This window comes from Oryx dammah, unplaced genomic scaffold (assembly GCF_014754425.2).
Source record: "Oryx dammah isolate SB20612 unplaced genomic scaffold, SCBI_Odam_1.1 HiC_scaffold_15, whole genome shotgun sequence".
Lineage (NCBI taxonomy): Eukaryota > Metazoa > Chordata > Mammalia > Artiodactyla > Bovidae > Oryx > Oryx dammah.
The window spans coordinates 12,439,091-12,457,084 of NW_024070199.1; positions in this window are offsets into that span (position 1 = coordinate 12,439,091).

Here is a 17,994-nt window from a genome sequence, read left to right on the forward strand (position 1 = left end):
AATTTACTTATTTATTTTTGGCTGCTTTGGGTCTTTGTTGCTGCTTGGGCTTTTCTCTAGTTGTGGTGAGTGGAAGCTACCCTCTAGTTGGGTGTGTGGCTTCTCATTGCACAGCATGGGTTCTAAAGTGAGTTGGCTTCAGTAGTTGCAGTTCCTGGGCTCCAGAGCACAGGCTCAATAGTTGTGATGCACGGGCTTAGTTGCTCCATGGTATGTGGAATTTTCCCGGGTGAACCCGTCTCCCAAACTGGCAGGTGGATTCTTTACCACTGAGCCACCAGGAAAGCTGGATTATCAAGACCCATGCTCTTTGAGAACAGATGTGACCAGCTCTTTCTGTAGGGCCCCTTCTTGGCTATTAGGGAGTCCCAGTCTCGCACATGCCAGCTCTTTTTTTCTTTTTGCTGTGAGCTTTACTTACTCTTCTGATGATAAAAATGCCAGCATGGATACATTTCAAGGAAATGAACAGTTTAAAATGTTGCCTGTTTAAAAATTAAAATTAATTTGCCCTGTGAGTTGTGAGTCTCATTTTAGTAGCTCCCTGAATAATGCAGGAGCTGCTGAGTTTGTTTGGAGTTTGTGTTCTGCCTTTGGCTGTCTTGCTTGGGAAGCAGCCAGTGCAAAAATGTTTAGCCTGTACTGCATGAATTCTCCTGGGGTCTGCAGAGCAGGGAATATTAGCGGTATGGAGGCAGAAGGTGCAGTTTAGGAGATTTTCAAGAACAGACTGGAAAAGGTAGGCAGACAGATCCCAAATTGGAGGTTTATCTGAGGCAGACAAGCTGGTCCAAGATGTGGTTGAAGGAGGAGTTCCTTATGGATCATCCATGTTCACTTAAACCTTTTTGTCTCCTTTGAGATCCACAGGATAATGGCTAAGCTCCTTAGCATGAAACCCAAGGCCCCCAGTTTCTGGCTCCTGCCCACTTTTCCGTATTCAATTTAGGCACTACTTCTTTGCAATGTGGACCTTGTGCTTTAGCCTCACTGAGCACCTCGAAGTTTCTGAAGGCATCCTGCTCATTTGAACTTCTAAGCCTTTCTGAGTCTGGAAGATAATCCCACCCACCCTTTTCCTTCTGTAAGACCTCCTCCCTTGTCCTTCTTGCTTCAGCTTGTTTGTCATGGCCTTTGAGAGGCCATTCCTGAAACTCTAGATGGTTGTAGATACTCTGGCTTGTACCCATTGTCTCGTGCTGTCTCCTTTTGTAGCATGCAACTTTCTACATGATCATTGTCTTTGCAAGTCTATTTCTGCCATCAAAACCAAAGCTCCTGGAAGTCGGAAGCTATTTTCTCCACCTGGCCATAGCATACTCTCTTCACATGCCTGTTGCACTGATTGGCAACAGGTAGACCTGATACCTTCAGCCTTGAGCCTCTCTATCTCTCCAAGGAGCAGCACAGTATCTGAAATTCCATCACTCCATGCTGCTTTTTGGTTAAGCAAGGCTTTTTTTTTTCTTCAAAAGCTCCTGGTAGCTGGAGAGCATACCATGGAATATTGGACCTGGAAGGGCCCTGAAGACGCTTCAGATGCTTTCTCTATTTTACAAGTAAGGAAATGAAGGTCTAGAGAAAAGAGATGACTTGCCCAGACTCACACAGCTTATTAGTGTGTAAATCCATGATTAGGGTCTGGGAGTTATGATTGCAAATTTGATATCTGCTCATCATGGGTGGTCAGATTTCCTACAAGCTCTGGGAGTCTGTGGTAAGGTGATAGTTGAGAAGAGGAAAACATTACATAAAAGGAAAAGCAGAGAAGCTTGAAGACAACTACACAGATTTTTCACGCAAAGAGACTCTGGGACAAGAGAAACCTACTGGCAGATGTGCTGTGTTGTCATTTTAAACCACTCTGAAATGAGAGCTATCATTGCAAGAGGTCAGGAAACTGTCCTGTTTTCCTTTGGATTCCCAATACTTAGTTATTAACCTGGCAATGAATAGGTTATCAATCAATGTTTAATTCTTGAAAACGGGATCAGAAGAGAAATCAGCACAGGATTATGGAAAAGCTGCTTTTTGGTTCTGTTTTTCATTTAATATAACTATTAAATTACTTTAAGAATTATATTCTTCCCTCTATTTATTCATATTGTTCAGTTGCACAGTTGTGTCCAACTCTTTACGACCCCATGAACAGCAGCATGCCAGGATTCCCTGTCCTTCACCATCTCCCAGAGCTTCCTCAAACTCATGTCCTTTGAGTGGGTGATGCCATCCAACCATCTTGTCCTCTGTTGTCCCCTTCTCCTTCTGTCTTCAATCTTTCCCAGCATCAGGGTCTTTTCTAATGAGTCAGCTCTTCACTTCAGGTGGCCAAAGTATTGGAACTTTAGCTTCAGCATCAGTCCTTTCAATGAATATTCAGGATTGATTTCCTTTAGGACTGACTGGTTTGATCTCCTTGGAGTCCAAGAGACTCTCAAGAGTCTTCTCCAATTTATTCATATTTCTGCCTACTAATAAAATTTTAAATTAATTGTCTTGCACAAGCATTTAGGTTCTTTTATTTGGTTTTGATCTTACAGATCAAGATGCTTATGTTCTATGTAATACTCTAGTTCATAGTGTGTTTCTGCAGAAACCCCAGATGGGGCCAAGGGACACCCTCCTCTCTAAGGCAGTAAGTTACTAAGGCAGTATCCTACAAAGGAGCCTCAGTCCATATGGGTGACATAAAATCAAAGCCTTCTAACAAACCTTGACAAAAGCTTCTCAGAAAGCCTCAGTCCAGAAATGTGAAACCACTGATGAAGAACCATGGAGTAATTCATTCATTTATTTTTATTAGGAAAAAAGTTATCTTGAATACAGGGATTTCTTTTTTGGCCAACCTTTCCATGTTCATCAATTTTCTTTCCTAGAGAACCTGCCTCTAAAAGCTGTATGTAGTTTGTGGTGCAGACAGAATGAAAGCAAATGGGGAAGGAAAGAGCTGTCACCAAGGATGGACTTGTTCTTCAGGTGGTCGCTTAGCTCCTCTTGACTCATGAAAGAGACACGTTTTAGCTGTCATCTCTACTTAGGAAATGCTGCTCTGATTCTGAAACCTCTTTATCCTTAGTCACAGTCTGAAACAAGAAGTCTTCTTGTTGAGTACCTTCTAAAGACTTTGATAAATACCAGAATGGCTTTTTGTTTTTGGTCAATTAAAAATATGTGTTTCTTAGATGAAACTTGTATAGACTACAGTGGTCACTAAATGTTCCATGGTTGCTAAAAACACAACAAAGTAACTATACTGTCCTAGTCCACGTTAATTTTGATAGTATTCACGTGAAGGAGGTTATGGTACTTTTCAACCCATTTTAAAACTGACCACAACTTGGGTCATTGCATTCATCTCTGGGATTTATGATTTTAAGGATACAACATATTCTTGAAGGGGCATGTTCAGAGGTAAATTGGCATGGGGAAAAAAACCTAGATGGTGACCACTGAGAAACATCTGAAGAAACTAGACTTGTATACTAATAAATCTTACTCTTCTTTTTTGCCTTTTGGAAAGTGAGTATACAGAAACATCATTTTACCAACATTCCAAAAAGAACATGGAGACAGATTGGTTCCATTCATGACTATCTCAGCACCTGGTAACTCCTTGCCTTCCTTATCCCAAAGATCTCTAAATCCTGTTGAGTTCACCAGCCCCTCTAGAGAGACATCTCCCTGTACTTGCTTTATATCCAGCTTACTCCTTCAACGCCACTCAGATGAGCAAACACTCATGGAGTGCTAAAGTCCTTTGTATAGGCACATCCAGATAGGCTGGGAGTGGTACAAGCATGCAAGACATAGGGTACATAGAAGCGTGCATTCTAGTTCTACTTGCTAGCTGTGGTTTGATCTTAGACATAATCTGAGTCTTGCTTCTTTATCTGTAAAATTAACAAAATAATACATTCTTAAGGGATTGTGGTTAGGATTAAATAATGCAACACATCAGAATGTGGTTGGGTTGGTAAATGTCTGGTTTCCTTTTTCAGTTGAGCTATCTGCTATCTAACATTTATTGAATGACTGAAGAAAGCTTCATTTCTCTCCACGTCTCTCTTAAAAATGGGGAGGGAGGTTTGGGAGGGAGGGGACATGGATGTACCTATGGCTGAGTCTTGTTGATGTATGACAGAAAACCACAAAATTCTGTAAAGCAATTATCCTTCAATTAAAAAAGTAAAAAACCAAAAAACAAAAAACTCTCAGAAACCAGCTTCATCACTCTGTTTCTTTATACTATAAGTTTCTATTACAGTGTTTGTTCAGTTCAGTTCAGTCTCTCAGTTGTGTCCAACTCTTTGCGACCGGAGTTCACTCAGACTCACGTCCATCGAGTCCGTGATGCTATCCAACTATCTCATCCTCCGTTGTCCCCTTTTCCTCCTGCCCCCAATCCCTCCCACCATCAGAGTCTTTTCCAATGAGTCAACTCTTCGCATGAGGTGGCCAAAGTACTGGAGTTTCAGCTTCAGCATCATTCCTTCCAAAGAAATCCCAGGGCTGATCTCCTTCAGAATGGACTGGTTGGATCTCCTTGCAGTCCAAGGGACTCTCAAGAGTCTTCTCCAACACCACAGTTCAAAAGCATCCATTCTTCGGCACTCAGCTTTCTTCATAGTTCAACTCTCGCCTCCATACATGACCACAGGAAAAACCATAGCCTTGACTAGATGGACCTTTGTTGGCAAAGTAATGTCTCTGCTTTTGAATATGCTATCTAGGTTGGTCATAACTTTCCTTCCAAGGAGTAAGTGTCTTTTAATTTCATGGCTGCAATCACCATCTGCAGTGATTTTGGAGCCCCCCAAAATAAAGTCTGACACTGTTTCCACTGTTTCCCCATCTATTTGCCGTGAAGTGATGGGACCAGATGCCATGATCTTTGTTTTCTGAATGTTTTGCTTTAAGCCAACTTTTTCACTCTCCTCTTTGACTTTCATCAAGAGGCTTTTTAGCCCTTCTTCACTTTCTGCCATAAGGGTGGTGTCATCTTCATATCTGAAGTTATTGATATTTCTCCTGGCAATCTTGATTCCAGCTTGTGCTTCTACCAGCCCAGTGTTTCTCATGATGTACTCTGCATAGAAGTTAAGTAAGCAGGGTGACAATATACAGCCTTGATGTACTTTCCTTTTTGGAACCAGTCTGTTGTTCCATGTCCAGTTCTAACTGTTGCTTTCTGACCTGTACATAGGTTTCTCAAGAGGCAGGTCAGGTGATCTGGTATTCCCATCTCTTTCAGAATTTTCCACAGTTTATTGTGATCCACACAGTCAAAGGCTTTGGCATAGTCAATAAAGCAGAAATAGATGTTTTTCTGGAACTCTCTTGCTTTTTCCATGATTGTTACAGTCATTTAAAAACTAGTCTTATCTACTAAAGCTAATAGCTCATGTTTTTTGGGATTTCCTACTTTGTTAGTAATTCTTAACAGCAACTATGAAAGTTACATACAGTTTATTACTTTGCTTTAAGGGGGAATAAGTGGGAAGTTGGTGAGTTTGAGTGATTTACGTCAGGATATGAACCACTGCAAGGCAGAGCCAGGATTTAAAGCCAAGACATTGTGACTGTAAAAGCCATACTATTTCTGCAAGAGAGACTTCTGAGTTCTAGGAAAGAGCAACTTTATGTCAAGCCTTTTTGTAATCCTATTACCTAGCAGAGTGCCCTGCTAGGAGCACTATAATAATAGTTTCAATAACAGTTTATTTAGTTGGATTGAATTGAACCAAATGATTAACTTATTACTGTCTTTACAATCCTGTTTATAATTCTAATTGTAGGTGTGTTGACTTTATTAACAAAGTCAAAGGATCATTTCCTAGGACTTATCTAGGTCATCTATCTGTTAAATATATTTTTCTACATTTCCAAAGTGATGATAATTTTACAGAAACTTCCAGTAAATTCATGAACTATGTTAAAGTTTAGAGTGATTTAGGCAATACCAGCACAGAGTCCTGATGAGAAAATATTGAGACATATATGGAAATAATGATGATTCTTTTTTCAAGTATCAAGAGGTTTGAAAATGGTTTCTTGGAATTTATGGAATCCTATTTATTTTCAAGGAGATTACTATTCAGGGAAGGCACATATCCAAAACAAATTTTAATATTATATTTTTCTTTCTTACTGACACAACTACAATCACTAAATAGATGGTAACACCATACTTGAATTCCCGCTGTCTCCAACTTGGGAGGTTATCTTGGTGAGGCAGGCTAGCCCAAAGGAAAATTCACTGACTTTTACATCAAATAGACCTGCATTTTAATTCTCATTCTAATTTTTGTAAATCTCTCATCTGGGTTTCATGCAATAGTCTCTGCCCTTCAACCTCTTGCATCAGCATGAGGTGAGTTCATGTAAATCTCAAGCATAATAAACTGCTTCTCTGTTGCAAAACTTTTTCTCACCATTTCTATAAAGTGAAGCTCAGAGTTCAGAGACTAATATTCAAAAATTCCAGAATTGGACTTTAACTTTCCTTTTGGCATAGTGATTAAAAAGGAGATTCTGGCATCAGCCAGATATGGGATTGAGTCCAGGCTGTTCAAAAAATTTTTTTTTTGCATATCCATCAAAAATAACTTAAAAAAATGAAGTATAACTGATTTGCAATGTTATAGTAGTTTCAGGTGTACAACATAGTGATTTGATATTTTTATAGATTTTAATTTGTTTAGTTATTATAAAATATTAGACATAGTTCCCTGTGCTGTACATTATATCCTTGTATTTTATTTATTTTATACCTCTTGGTTTGTACCTCTTAATCCCCTTCTACTGTCTTGCCTCTCCTCCCACAGGTAATTGCTTATTTGTTCTCTCTCTATATATGAGTCTATTTTTGTTTTGATATATTCATTTTTTAAGATTCCACATATAAGTGAAAACACACAATATTTGTTATTCTCTGTCTGCCTTACTTTACTAAGTATAATATTCTCTAGGTCCATCCATGTTGTTGACAAAATTTTATTCCTTTTTAACGGCTGAGTAATGTTTCCATTGTATGTAAGTATATATATTGGGTGTATTGGGTATACATACCACTCTTCTTTATCCATTAATCTGTTGATGAACACTTAGCCTGCTTCTGTATCTAGGCTATTGTAAATAATGCTTCTATGAACATTGGGGTGCATGGATGTTATTACATTGGAGTTTTCATTTTCTTTGCATGTATATCCAGGAGTGGAATTGCTGGATCATATGTTAGTTCTATTTTTAGTTTTTTGAGGAACCTACATATTGTTTTCAACAGTTGCCTTTTCTCCATATCCTCATTGATGTTTATTACTTGTTGTCTTTTTGATGATACAAATTCTGACTGGTGGGAGGTGATTTCTTCATGGTTTTGATTTGCATTTCCCTGATAATTAGTGATGCTGAGCATCTTTTCATGTGACTGTGGCCATCTGTATAACTTCTTTGGAAAAATGTCTATTCAGGTCTTCCTATTTTAAATCAGATTGTTTTTTGATGTTGAATTCTCTGAACTCTTATGTTTTGGATATTAATGTCTTATCAGTGATATCTTTTGAAAATATCTTCTCATTCGGTAGGTTGTCTTTTAATTTTGTTGATGGCCTCCCTCACTGTGCAAACACTATTTGTTTTGCTTCTGTTGCCTTTGCCTGAAGAGACAGATCCAAAAAAAATATTGCTAAGACATAAGTCAAAGAGTGTACTGCCTATGTTTTTTCATGGAAATTTTAAGGTTTCTGGTCTTATGTTTAGGTCTTTAATCCACTTTGAGTTTATTTTTTGTATATGGTGTGAGAAGTGTTCTAACTTTATCGTTTCATATGTGGCTATCCAGTTTCCCCAGCACCGTTTGTTGAAGAGACTGCCTTTTCCCCACTGTGTGTTTTGGTTTCCTTTCTTGTAGATTGGTCTTAAATGTGTGGTTTTATTTATGGGCTCCCTACTCTGTTTCTTTGACTTCTGTGTCTGTTTTTGTGTCAGTACCGCACTGTCTTGATTATTCTGCTTAGTAGTACAGTCTGAAGTCAGGGAGCATGATACCTGCAGATTTGTTCTTCTTTCTCAAGATTGCTTTGGCTATTTGGGGTTTTTATGATTCCATATAAACTTTAGTTTTAGTTCTGTAAAAAATTTCAAAGGCATTTTGATAGATAGTGCTTTGAGAAGTAAGGATGTTGTACATTATTGATTCTTTTAATCCATGAATGTGGGATGTTATTCCATTTATTCATATCCTCTTCAATCCCTTTCACTTCCTTGATGAGGTTTGTGTGTGTATTTTATTATTTTTGATGCAATTGTAAGTGGGATTGTTTTCTTGCATTCTTCCTGATTAATCATTATGTGTGTATAGAAAAGCAAGATTCCTGTTTGTTAATCATATATCCTACAGCTTAATTCTTGTATTAGTTCTAATAGTTTTTGTGTGTGGAAACTTTAGGGTTTTTAATATATAACATCCTGTCCTTTGAAAGTAGCGACAGCTTTACTTTTTCTCTTCCAATCTGGGTGACTTCTGCTTCCTTTTCTTGTCTGATTGCTGTGGCTAGGACTTCCAAGACTGTGTTAAATATAAACGGAAAGAGTGGGCATCCCTGTCTTGACTGTAGAGGAAAATCTTTCAGTTTTTCACCATAGAGGATGATGTTAACTGTGGGTTTGTCACAGATAGCCTTTATTATGTTGAGATATGTTCCCACTGTGCTGACTCTGAGTTTATATCATGAATGGGTATTGAATTTTGTCAAATACTTTCTCTGCATTTACTGAGATGATCATGTGATTTTCATCCTTCAGTTTATTCATATGTTGTGTCACATTAATTTGTTAATATTCAGCAGTCCTTGCATCCCTGGATTAAACCTCATTTGATCGTGGTGTATGACCCTTCTTATATGTTGTTGAATATATTTTGCTAATATTTTTGAGGATTTTTGTAACTATATTTATCAGGGATATTGACTGGTAATTTTCCTTTTTTGTAGTGCTTTTGTAGTGGTTTTGGCATCAGGCTAATGGTAACCTCAGAGAATTGAAAGTGTTTCCTTCTCTTCATTTTTTGGGGAAGAGTTTGAGAAGGATAGATATTAACTCTTTTTTTATGTGTTTGGTAGAATTTCCCCCAAGGAACTATCTGATCCTCGACTTTTGTTGGGAGTTTTTTGGTTATTGACTCAATTTCAATACTTGTAATTGGTCTGTTCAGATTTTCCATTTCTTTCTGGTTCAGTCTTTGAAAATTATATGTTTCATCCATTTCTTCTGGTTTGTCCAATTTGTTGGGATATAACTGTGTAGTAGTCTCATATGATTGTTCGTGTATCTTGATCTTCATTAGGTGAAACAGTTACTTCTCTGGTCTTTAAGGGTTGCCCTTGTGTGGGAGCATCCCTATGCAATCTTTGTGCCCAGTGGCTTTTGGTGGGAGACCTGAATCTGAAGTGAGCACAGCCCGAGTCTTCCCCTGGGACAGCTGCCTTGGTGGGAGGTAGCACTGTAATTGGAAGGGCTGCAGCCAGAGTCAGGGGTGAACCAGGCTTCTACACTCAGTGTCTGTCAATATCAGGGGCAGGGCTAGGGTTCAATAGGCTGGAGTAGGAACTCTGCGAGAATGGGTATCTCTGGAGTGTGATGGCAGTCTCCACCTTGGTTTTGGACATGGCTGCGGGTTTGGATCTGTATTTCTTTGCTGATTTTACTTTCTCCCTGGTGTGTCTGCCTTGGTTAGAGGCTGAGTTGGGGAGGAAGAGTCAGTGTCTTTGCTCCTCTCAAAGTGTGCACACTCTGATGGTGGTCTCCACCTTGGAGCTAGTTTTGCTGCCTCCAAGTGTGCACTGCTGACTGAGAGTAATCAAGGGTGTGCTTGCTCTCTTGAAGAGCCATCTTTCAGCCCTCCAGTAAGCCTAACTGGTTTTCAAATTGGCTAAGGGGGCTCATCATTTTTGGAGCTAGATGTCAGGGCTGGGGTGCCTAATGTGTGACTAGAACCCCTCACTGCCCAGGGAGGATCCCTGAGCCTGTGTTATCCCCCTCTTCTCATGTGTCCCGCTGATAGAGGTGCAGATCTAACTAGATCACTTCTCCTTTACTGGACTCTGTGTGGCTCTTTCTTCAAAGCTTTCATTGTAGAAGAGCTGTCTTGCTAATTCCAGGGTTGATTTCAGGGAAAGTTGCTCTGTATTCAGTTGTCCTTTTGATATGTTTGTGAAGGGAGATGAGCCTTGTGTCCATATCCATCCTGTTGATCTATCTCCTCTAGGCCCTTGACTTTGGGTAACTTACTTAACTTCATTAAGCTTTAGTTTACTTGTCTGTAAAATAGGGTGATACTAGTGTCTGTCTTATAAAATTGTTGCAAGAATAGATGCAATATTGCATGTGTTTTAGGGTCATAATTTTATTCTTACTATTACTCATAGGAAAGCCTTAATTTTTTTTTTTTATAACTAATTTCATCTTCCTCAAAAGCCCTGTGCTATTAGGAAGCTGGAAAGAAGGGTTGTGGGGGAGAGTGCTCAGAATTTCCAGTTACTATTATCTCAATTGTCTCCAGTTTAAATAACCTCTTTTATTTTTTTAATTTTTACTTTTTATTGATTTATTATAATGTACTAGCTTCAGGTGTACAGCAAAGTGAATCAGTTACGTGTATACATATATTTACTCTTTTCTAGATTCTTTTCCCATATAGGCAACTACAGCATTTTTTGAGTAGAGTTCCCTGGGCTATACAATAGGTTTTTATTAGTTTTGCATATAGTAAAAAAAGAATAAACTGAAACCTTTTTGTATGTGTATACCTACCATGGCTAATGGGCAAGTTGGCCCTTATAAGAGAATGTTTTCACAGATGTATGCATTTGTCAAAACTTAGCAACTTGAATATTTTGAATATGTCCAATTTATTGTATGTTGATTTTTTGCCTTAGTGCAGCTGTTTAAAATTGTTTTTGTATTTCTCAGAAAAAAATGAACATGTATTTGAAGTCTGCTCTGGATACTAATACAAAAAAAAACAAAAACAAAAACAAAACCCAGCCTGTGGGTGATTGGGTCTCCTTGGAAAATGTTCCTCTTTTAAACCCAGCCTCCTCTGCTCTTGTCCAAGCTGCCCTCTAAGTCTGTGAGACTGGGATTGATACATCTGTTGCAGCAGGTTGGGGGGCACCTGGCTCCCCCCACACAGGCCCCTTTATTGAAATGGTTTTTGTTTTTGTTTTTCCTTCCACCTGGCATAGAGGCTGAAGTTAATGACTGGCTGCCCTCCAGTGGGTGGGCCTCCTGCCGCCTTGCTAGCTGCACCCCTTTCACTGGTGCTGAGAATGCGCCTGGGAACTCTGAAGGCAGCCTGTTCTGTAGCCCTCATCTATAGGGTTGCTGTCACCACAGCATAGCCCATGATCCCGAGGGAAAATCCTGGATTCTATACAACACTGAGGCTGAGGCAGCTTTAGAAATGTTGATTCAGGCTCTCGTCCACCTAAAAGAATTCTGTGACCGTTTTTACTCCGTTGAAAAGGGACTACCTTGTGTTTCCTCTCACCACTGTCCTCAAATTTCCAATGGAGAGCAGAGCACCACTTATATGTTCTGCCCTGAGGGTTTGGCTTTTTGACATGGTATCTGCCGCCTCCTTCCTCTTAAATAGAAATTCCACTCTCTTGCTATACCGGAAGGAGTAACCTTTTCCTTTTGCTTTGGGCTTGAGGAAAAACACCTCTAAATTTCTGGTTTCCTCTTTTCCTGGCTATTATAGGGATATTCTCTTTACATTATGGAAGAATATCTGTGATTTGATCTTAATTCTACTTCATTCTTGATGTAGGGAACATGGGGCAACTAAGAACCAGGAATTACCTATGCTTGGCATATATTTCAAGGCATCATAAATGCTCAGAAGATTTGGGTTGCTGTTAGCTTTTCACCACTCTTACCTTTCAATGCACTCCCCTCTTCTTCCTTGCACACTAAATATAGTATTTTCTACATGAGTCTGTATTCAATTTCATTTTATACCTTCAATAAAAGTGGTTTATTAAACAGATCACAGAGTTTACCTTTTCTATTCTTCTAAGCATATGAAACAAATTTAAAGCCAGGAGAAAGCAAGTTTTTGAGACAATGATAATAGTAAAAATACCTAAAGTTAAAAATGAAGATCTTATGTTCCAGAAATTTTATATATATTATCTCATTTCATTCCTGCAATGGTCTTCAGTAGACGGGTATTACTACCATTTCATTTTGGGGTATAGTTTAGAGAGGTTGATTTATATTCCAAAGGTCACAAAAATAGGAAGTGATAGGGCTAGAATTGGAATCCAGATTTTCTCAAAGTTGATACTCGTGATTTATTAATTCTCATGTGTCCTTTGTTCATAATATATGCTCACCTAATCTATGTACCATCTTGACTTTTCCTCACCTCGTGTACTCAGAGCTCAAGGTATAGACCTCTACTAACTGTCCTTGACAGCTCCTGAGAATCTTTCATAAACATGCTTTGTTTAATTTGTAATTCCTCCCTGTCCTTATCACTACCTGACACCTAGCTCAATTCCACGTTCCTTTAGATTCCCATTTCTTCCCAAGGTGCAATTAAAATTAGCCCTCAAATCCTATATATGTTGGTACCTCAGTCAGAGCATATAACCCACTGTGTATCCTATGAGGGCCATCTCGGTGTGTGTCTGTCTCTCTAAATTGAATCAGGGTTCCAGGGGTGCAAGGGTGGCATCTTAGTTCCTTGTCTAAATAGATGGAATGAAAAACAAGCCTTTTCTTAATGTGAATGACCTTAATCCCTGGAATAAAACAAATCCTGAGTCCCTGATGACTATCTGTAGGCACATCTGGTCAAACCAGCTGAATGGTCAGGTCACTGTGAGGGTGAAGTCAGCTTTAAAAAAAAAAAATAGTAAGGTGATGGCAAAAAGTCTGTCACTTGGAAGTCGTCAGGGGCTGGTAGATGAAGTATGCTATGCCAAGGCCCAATTTGATGATTCGTGCATTCATCCTACAGCTATTTATGAGCGTCTTGCTGTGTGCCAGCTACAGTTGTGGATGAAGAGTAAGGATACAATAAGCAAGACTCCTGCTCTCATGGACTTATACCTAGTTGAGGGGGTGGGGAATAGATGATAAACAAGGACAAAATCCGATTATAACATGTGTCATTCTAGGGATGAGGAAGACTGGGGGGGAACATCCTTTAGGGAGCAGGTAGAATCAGCGGTTCTATTTAACCGCATTGATTTTAGGATGCTCCTTAGGTAGCTGGTTGAAGGTGTCAGGTAGGAAACTGAGGCGGTAACAAGTTGTGAGCTGAGTATACAAGTCTGTATTTTAGCAAGAAGGCAGGGGCAGAGACATGGACTTTGAATCATGTGTGTATAATTTACCTTGAAACCATAGGCCTGGAGAGTGTGGGGAGAAATAAGGTAAGAACAGGGTGTTGGTGACGACCCCTAGGGGTTCCACGACAGAAGATGAGCTTTTGAGCCAGATGTCCATGTTCTATGTTACACTTTGTAAATACCATATTTCTTTTACTATTGGCCATTTTCAGTTAAATGTTGCTTAAATATCCTTCCTAGTTTCAGCTGGGCTGGACCATTATGTGGGAAACAGTGCCTTGTGAGGCCAGCAGGTGTGGTAGTTGCCATTAGAGGAATATTGAGAAGGTAAGAGTGATTTGGCAGATTCAAAGAGGCATTTTCCAACTTTCCCTTTACTCCTGGAACTCATCTCTTGGGATCAATCTCAAAATACCTGGATAGTACTCTATGAAAGGAGCCCTAAAATATAGTATAAATATCATATATTTATGTGTATATATATATGGCTATACTCAAAATGTATCATGTCTCTTTTCTAATTAATGTCTATCAATGACTCCCCAATACTCTAATGTTAAAACCTCAGTTTCTTCGCATGGTTCAAGGCCTTCTAAATCTCACCCCTACTAACCTCTTGAGTGTTGTCTATGTTACCCTGCTTCTCATACTTTATGCTCCAGTTATACTGCGTTGTTTCCTTGAAATCTATGCTGTTCTACGTCTTCCCTGGATTTGGGCTTTTACATGCTTTTCTGTGTATCTGAAACGTTTCTCCCATTCCTCCCTTCTCTTGACTGGTTCCATTCATTCTTCAGGTTTCAGCTTATGCAGGACCACATCTCCTTAATCAAGGAAGCCTTCTCTAACTCCCTGGGAAAGGGTTAGGTCTACCTGCTGAATACTCCAAGGTACCCTATAATCTCTACAAAAACACTCAACATACTTTAATGCTAATTGTTCTTTAAATGCCTGTCTTCCCATTATGTTTCAAGACAAACAATAGGTCTGTGTCTGTCTCCAATTTATGCCCCATAACCAACCGAGCACAACTCCTGAAAATGAAAAAAGCTCAATACATATTTTGAATCAACAGACAAATGAGTGAATGAAATTGTCACTATGCTGGTCCTACTGAGCACTGTCCTGTGTATCAGAATCAGATCTCCTTCCTGGCTTAGGTTCAAATGTTAGTTTCCGAAGACAGAGCATGCAAGACTGTCCCAATTAGTTGGGGAGACAGATTCAGGAAAGTTAAGTGACATCTTTAAGGTTAAATGACTGATAAAGACACACTGGAAGACACAGTCTGGGCTGTGCTAAGGGCCAGCTGCTTCCTCTACTGTGCACTCCATCGAGTGTTCTCCTCTTCCACCAGAGAGTGTGGTTCCCATTCCCCAGATCCTGGGGCTGCTCTTTCCACTCCCAGGGGCTGCTCAGAAGACCCTGAGGGCTGGATTATGGGTGCAGGAGATTGTTCAGTCACTAAGTTGTGTCTGACTCTCTGCGATCCCATGGACTGCAGCACACTGGATTCCTGACCTTCACTGAACCACTAGCCAACTGCAGGGCAAATTCGGGGAAGGACTGAAATCTTCCGCGGTTTCTCAGATTCTGTGACTTTGCCTGCACTGTTCCATCTCCTTAAGAAGATCTTCCCTTTCTTCTTAGCCCTGCTTTCCTGTGTCCCATTAGCATCCTATTCTCATCCCCCTCATCATACATTACCACGTGGTATTGTATTTGTCACTTTCAGGTATCACCTTCATGACAGAGGGATTGGCTAAATGAAGACACATCTTGATCTTAAGGATTCACAGTAAGCTCAAGGCTTTTTCAAAGCAAAACAGGCATGTTAATAAAGTGCACTAGAATAAATGCTACAGTACAAATATGCCAATAGTGTAGTGTGGTATAATGGAAGTTATGCACATGAGTTCTGATGTCTGACAGCCTGGATTCCAGTCTGGGTTTTACCATTAATTACCTCTGTAGTTTCGGGTAATAATAGTCCCATGTTTTATTTTCCCTATCTGTAGAATGGGAATAAAAACAACATACATTTCATAGTGTTGTTGAGAAAACTAAATGAGATTAGCTGACGTAAAGTGCTTAGCATTGTAGCTAGAACATGATAAGTGTTCTATAAACAAGTAAAGAATCTGCCTATAATGCAGGAGACCTGAGTTTGACCCCTGGGTTGGGAAGATCTCCTGGAGAAGGGAATGGCAACTCACTCCAGCGTTCTTGCCTGGGAAATCCCATGGACAGAGGAGCCTGACAGGCTATAGCCCATGGGGGCATGAGTCAGATGTGGCTTAGCGACTAACCCTTTCACTTTTTTCATGATGATAATAATGTAGAGATTTGAGCCTCTAAAAGGCTGGAGTGGGAAAATGGTGTGCCCAGAAATAGCTTCACAAGGAAGCTGATGCTTGAGTTAATTCTTTTTGAATAATTTGAAAATTTCCAGACAAGGCATGGCTGGGAAGGTTATGAGGAGTTCTGGGGAGAGGAAACAGCAAGTGCTAAAGCCTAGAAATATGAGAGAGCTTGGCAGTTTGGAAAATTTGAAATTAAATTTTGATATGGCTAGAATAGAAGGTGCAGATGAGGAAAATCAAGAGAAAAGCTGAAGAGATAGAGGTGGAGAAATTATGAGTATAATTAAGATATTAATACTTGATTTAGTAAATAATAGGAGCTTATTCACAAGATTTTAGATGGGGAGCATCAATAGTCAGGGAGTTGTCTTAGAAACAAGTCATTCTGGGCTTGGGGCCCTGGAAGGAGGAAGCTGAGTCCGGAGCTGGCAATGCTGTTAGATCAGGAGGGACAAAGTGGAATCAACAAGGCTGATGGACTGTTGAGATACAGAGTTGAAGGAGAGACGGGGACACCTAGGGCACTGATTTCAGTAACCTGGATTTCAAAGAGGCAGAGGCTAACAGATCACATGCATTTTGCAGAACCTCTGAAAGCCACTAGGGTGGTCTGTCAGGAGCATTTGCATTCAAGGACGAAAGAGTCCATATAGAATTTGAACTCTATATTGAGCAATCCAGACAGCTTTAACTCAGAACCTGTCAAGGTCCATTTTCATTTTTTTTTTTTTTTTTTTTGCTGTGATGCTGGTGGGGGAAGTCACCCAGAAAGCATCCATGCAAACCAACCAACTCCAACCAACTCCTCAAAGTACTTACTCCATCAAAGATAAAGAGAGTGGTCATTGAGATATGATTGCATTTATACCACACAACATGTACCTATGTGCTTTAGCAAAGAGTCAGTAGTTCAGCAGGGTCTGTTACCTCAGTTAATAAATCCCTCATATCTATAGTATTCTTAGTTCAAATATTCTTTAGTTCAGATAGCACCTTTCCATTGTTTTCCTAATAATTCGCATATCTGGTGTGTGAGAGAGACAGGCAGATGTCCTGTTTTGCAGTTAAGGAGACTGGACAAATCTTCTAGCTTCTCTGAGAGTCAGTGTGCAGGGGTCTTGAGTGACTGAATTGGCTCTTAGACAAAGTTTGCTGTCTGTCTGTGGAACTGAAAATGGAACTGCAGCTTCGGAGGCCACATCTAAAATTGTTTACTATTGCAGTGTCAGCAGCTTCTCAGTCTGTTACTCACCATATCGATAAATTACTCTTTTTTTTTCCTAGTCTTTTTTTGTTTTTAAATTTTATTGAAGTATAGTTGATTTACAATGTTGTGCTTAATTTCTGCTATACAACAGAGAGACTCAGTTATGTGTATATATATGTGTGTGTGTGTTCTTTTTTGTATTCTGCATGTACTAATCCCAAACTCCCAGTTCATCCTTCTCCCACCTTTCCTCCCCTCTGTTCTCTTTGTGAGTCTGTTTCTGTTTCATAGGTAAGTTCCATTTGTATTGTATTTTGTATTCCACATATAAGTGATACCATATGGTATTTGTCTTTCTTCTGTCTTACTTTGCTTCGTATGATAGTCTCTAGGTCCATCCAAGTTGCTGCAAATGAAATTATTTCATTCTTTTTCAAGGCTGACTAGTATTCCATTGTATGGGTGTGATATATATATATATATATATATATATATATATATATACACACACATACCACATCCATATCCATTCATCTGTCAATGGACGTTTAGGTCATTTCCATGTCTTGGCTATTGAGAATAGTGCTGCTATGAACATAAGGGTGCATGTACCTTTTTAAATGATAGTTTTTCTAGAATATATGCCCGGGAGTGGGATTGCTGGATCATGTGGCAACTCTCTTAGTTTTGTGATGAATCTCCATATTGTTTGGAGCTTCCATACTGATGAATCTCCATAGTGGCTGAGCCAATTTACATTCCCACCAACAGTGTAGGAGGCTTCTCTTTTCTCCCCACCCTCTCCAACGTTTATTATCTGTAGACTTTTTAATGATGGCCATTCTGACTTGTGTGAGGTGGTACCCCATCGTCGTCTTGATTTGCTTTTCTCTAATAATTATCAATGATGAGCGTCATTCCATGTGCCTGTTGTCCTTCTCTATGTCTTCTTTGGGCTCCCCAGGTAGCTCAGTGGTCTTCGGAGAAATGTCTGTTTAGGTCCTCTGCCCATTTTTGATTGGGCTGTTTCTTTTTCTGTTATTGAGCTGTATGAATTGCTAGT